The 4718-nt window shown below is 35.2% G+C and overlaps 1 pseudogene; it reads left to right on the forward strand.

Moving 5' to 3' along the window:
* The window catches only part of LOC102828976, an 88090-nt pseudogene that overhangs the window by 4436 nt on the left and 78936 nt on the right, over positions 1–4718 (forward strand).

Raw genomic sequence — 4718 nt, forward strand, 5'->3', positions numbered from 1 at the left:
GTTCCTTATTCATTGTTCAACTTTCATATGTATATAAGGTGATTGAAAATACCATGGTGTGTGCCAGCCACACCTTAGTCCTCAAATTGGCATCTTGGCTCTTTAACACTTTAAAAAGGTCTTTTGCAGCAGATTTGATGAACACAATACATCAACTGATTTCATGACTCCTGCTTCCATGAGCACTGATTCTAGATCTAAGCAAAATGAAGTCTTAGACAATTTCAATCTTTTTTCCATTTATCATGGTGCTATTTATTGGGCCAGTAGTAAGGATTTTTGTTGTCTTTACATTGACTTGCACTTCTTGATTTTAAAGTGTTCAGTATTAACTTGTTCTGTTCTAACAACTGTCTCTTGATCTATGTACAAGTTCCTAATCAGCACAATTAAGTGTTCTGGAATACCCATTCTTTACAATGTTGTCCACAGCTTGTCATGATCCACACAGTTGAAAGACTTGGCATAGTCAATAAAGTACAGGGAAACATGTTTGTGATAGTCTGTGCTTTTAGCTAAGATCCATCTGACATCAGCAATGATATCCCTCATTCTATGACCTTTTCTGAAACTGGCAGTTTTCTGTCAATGTATTGTTCCAGCCATTTTAAAATGATCTTCCCTATAATTTTACTTGCCTGTGATATTAATGATAGTGTTCTATCCTGTCTGCATTCTGTTCAGTCATCTTACTTTGGAATGGGCACAAATAAGGATCTCTTCTAATTGATTAGCCAGGTAGTTGTCTTCCCAACTTTTTTTTGGCATAGATGAGTAAATTCTTCTAGTGTTCTATTAGTTTGTTGAAAGATTTAAACTTGTATAACATCAGTTCCTGGAACCTTGTTTTGCTCTAATGTGCCCCCTCATTATCATTGATTCTTGATCATATGTTACATCTTGAAATGATTCAACATTAATCAATTCTTTTTGACAGTGACTCTGTATTCTTTCCATCTTCTTTTGATATTTCCTGTATAATTCAATGTTTTGCTCATTGTGTTGTTAAATGCCATCAAGTCGGTTCCAACTCATAGCCACACTGCATAGGGTTCCCAAGGCTGTACATCTCTGCAAGAATAGAAAGCCTTATCTTTTGCCTGTGGAGCAGCTAGTAAGCTTGAACCACTGACCTTGTGGTTGGAAGTCCAGTGCTTATAGTACAGAATCACTGTGCTCCCTATTTTTTCCCATAGAATCCTTCAATATTGCAAATTGAGGCTTAAATTTTTTCTTCAGTTCTTTCCGTTTGAAAAATGCTGAACATGTTCTTGGTTTTTGGTATTTTAACACTAGGTCTTTGCACATTTCTTTGTGATACTTTTCTTTGTCTTCTTCAGTTGACCTTTGAAATTTTCTACTCAGCTTTTTAACTTCCTCATTTCTCCCATTGGCTTTCTCATTCATATGCTGGAGAGCAAGTTTCAGAATCTCTTCTGTCATCTTTTCTTTCTCACCTGTGTTTTAAATGACCTTCTGCTTTCTTTCTATATGATGTTCTTGATGTCATCCCATAACTCTTCTGGTCTTCAGGTATTAATGTCTAATACATAAAATCTGTTTTTGAGATGGTCTCTAAATTCAGGTGGGATATACTCAGGGTCATAATTTGGGTCTCATGGACTTGTTTTGATTTTCTTCAGCTTTAGCATGAACTTGCCTATGAGCAATTAATGGTCTGTTCCATATCCAACCCTTAGCCTTGTTTTACCTGATGATTTTGAATTTCTCCATTATCTCTTCATGTAGATATAGTCAATTTGATACTGTGTATTTTCTATGGTGAAGCTTACCTTTTAAGTTATCGAAAAAAGATATTTGCAATGAAGAAGTCGCTGATCTTGAAAAATTCTACTATGTGATCTCCAGCATCATTTCTATCACCAACGCTATTTTCCAACTATTGATTCTTTCTCTTTGCTTTCAACTTTTGCATTCCAATCATCAGTAATAATCAACACATCTTGATTGCATGTTTGATCAATTTCAGACTGAAGAAGTTGGTAGAATTAGTCAAGTTCATCATCACTGACTTTAGTGGTTGGTGTGTAATTTTGAATAATAATGATACTCACTGAATTTCCTTGCAAGTATAAGGATTTTATCTTTTCTGATTCCCATTGGCAAGGGAATGCTTTCAGTCTTTCTCAGTTGAGAATAATGTTGGCCATTGGTTTTGTGTATATTTTGTGTATATCTTAATTATGTTGGAGATTTCTGTTATGTTGAGGAATTCCCCATCTATTCTTATTTTACTGAGAGTTTTTATCAGAAGATTTTTAACAAATGACTTTTCTGCATTGATTTATAGGATCATGGGGTTCTTTACCTTTTGAAATATAATTATGTAGTGGATGATGTCATCTTTCTCCTTCAAAGTGGCTGATAGATTCGAACTGCCGATCTTGTGGTTAGAAGCCCAGCACATAACCCAGTATGCCACCAGAAGTGGCGCTGGTGTGGTGCTGTGGATAAAGGCACTAGACTGCAATGTCGGTTTGAACCGCAAGGTCGGTGCTTCAAGCTCACCAGCAGCTCTTCAGAAACCCTGTCCAGGGTCGCTATTGGTCACAACTGACTCGACGGCACTTAACAACAACAAGTGGATTATGCTGAGTGTTTTTAATGTTGAGCCATGCTTTCATACTGTATACAAATCCTGTTTGGTTTTGATGTATTTGTATTGTTAATTTGATATGGTGCTATATTATACTGGCAAGGAATTTTATGTTTAAGGATGTTTCAAACTATGTTTATGAGAGATGTTGGCCTGTAATTGTCTTTTAGTGGTGTTTTTGCCTGACTTTAGTTTCAGTGTTAGGCTTGCTTTATAACATGGTCCCAGGAATATTAATATCCTTTTGGATATTCAGGAATAATTTGCTAGATTTGGTAGTATATCTTGTCTAAATATTTGGTATAATTCTACAGTGAAACCATCTGGGTCTGTACTTTTTTTTTTGTTGGGAGTATTAATGACTTATTCAATTTCTTCTTTTATTATGGATCTGTTAAAAATTTCCACCACAGTCTGTATTAATTTTGGTAGGTCTTGTGTTTCTAGAAATTTGCCCATTTCTTCTATGTTTACATTTGTTAGGGTACAGTTACTCTAACATTTATTGTTATCCTTTTATTCTAGTTGATTCTGTACACATACGCAGCCCTTTTCATTTCTTACATGTGTTATTTGTATCTTCTTTTTCTTTTCTTTTGTTTCATTCGCCAGTAGTTATATTTGACATATTCTGATTACTAATGGATGTTTAGGAGCTCTGGTAGCATAGTGGTTATGAATTGGGCTGCAAACCTCAGAGTCAGCAGTTCAAAACTACCAGCTGTTCTGCGGGAGAAAGATGAGGCTTTCTGCTCCTGTAAAGACTTACAGCCTCGGAAAACCTGTTGAGGGTCGCTATGAGTTGGAACTGACTCCATGGTACATAACAACAATAACAATGGATGTTTACATCTGTTTCTCTTCATTTTGAGTTGTTCCTCATCAGAGAATGAAACCAAAACCTTGACTTCATTCATATTATCATAGTTAACTGTACTTTTATAAAGCAGCTCTTCCTCAGTCATATTTTGAGTGTCTTCCAGCCTGAGAGAACTCATCTTCGGACAATATATCTGACAATATTCTGGTGCTATCTGATAGTGTTCCATTGCTATTAATAGAGTTTTCAGTGGGTAACAACAACAACAAACATTCCAAAGTAGTCCACCTCTCATTCTTCCTAGTCTGTCTTACTCTGGAACTTCAGGTGAAGCCTGTCCACCATGGGTGTATTCTGTTGGTATTTAAAATACCTGTGGCATTGCTTCCAGAATCCTAGCAACACATAAACCACTCTAGTGTGAAAACTGACAGATGAGTGATGGTGGCAAAGACATCTAGGCCTGGACTTTTCTTGCGTGTATCTTTAAAAATTATTGCTTCAATCATTTTATTATAAGTCTATTCATATTGTCTATTTCTTCTTGAGTCAATTTCATTAGTTTTTGATTTTCTAGGAATTCATTGATCTCATTTAAATTTTCTAATTTTTGACATACAACTAATTGTTCATAATATTTCCTAATAAGTCTTTTTATGTCTCCAGAGTCAGTAGTAATATTACCATTTTCATTTCTGATTCTATAAATTTGAATCTTCTCTCTCTTTCCTTTCAGGAAACTAGCTAAAAATTATGTTGATCTTTTCAAGGAACCAGCTTTTAGTGTCATTAATTTTCTCTATTGTATTCCTGTTCTCCATTTCATTAAATAGTACTCTTAATATTTACTATTTTCTTTCTTCTAATTGCTTTGAATGGAGTCCTGGTGTAGGGCTATAGGACAAGCACTGTACTTCAAGGTCAGTTTGAACTTCAAAGTTGATGGTTCAGATCCACCAGTCTCACTCCTCAGAAACCCCATACAGATTGGACACAAGTCAAAACTGACACAACAGCACTTAACAGCAACAACAACTTACTTTAGACTTAGTTTGGTTTTCTGTTTTCCAGTGTCTTAAGTGGGAAGGTCAGATTATTGATTTGAGATCTTTTAAATTTCTTAATATAAGTGTTTACAGCTATTCATTTCCCTGTAAACACTACTTTAGCTGATTGTCATACGTTTTATTGTGTTTCTTCATTGTTACTCATCTTGAAGTATTTCCTGGTTTCTATTGTGAAATTTTATTTGATCCATTGCTTACTATCTTACTTTCTAGA

Source organism: Chrysochloris asiatica, unplaced genomic scaffold (assembly GCF_000296735.1).
Source record: "Chrysochloris asiatica unplaced genomic scaffold, ChrAsi1.0 scaffold00012, whole genome shotgun sequence".
In the NCBI taxonomy this organism is placed as follows: Eukaryota; Metazoa; Chordata; class Mammalia; order Afrosoricida; family Chrysochloridae; genus Chrysochloris; species Chrysochloris asiatica.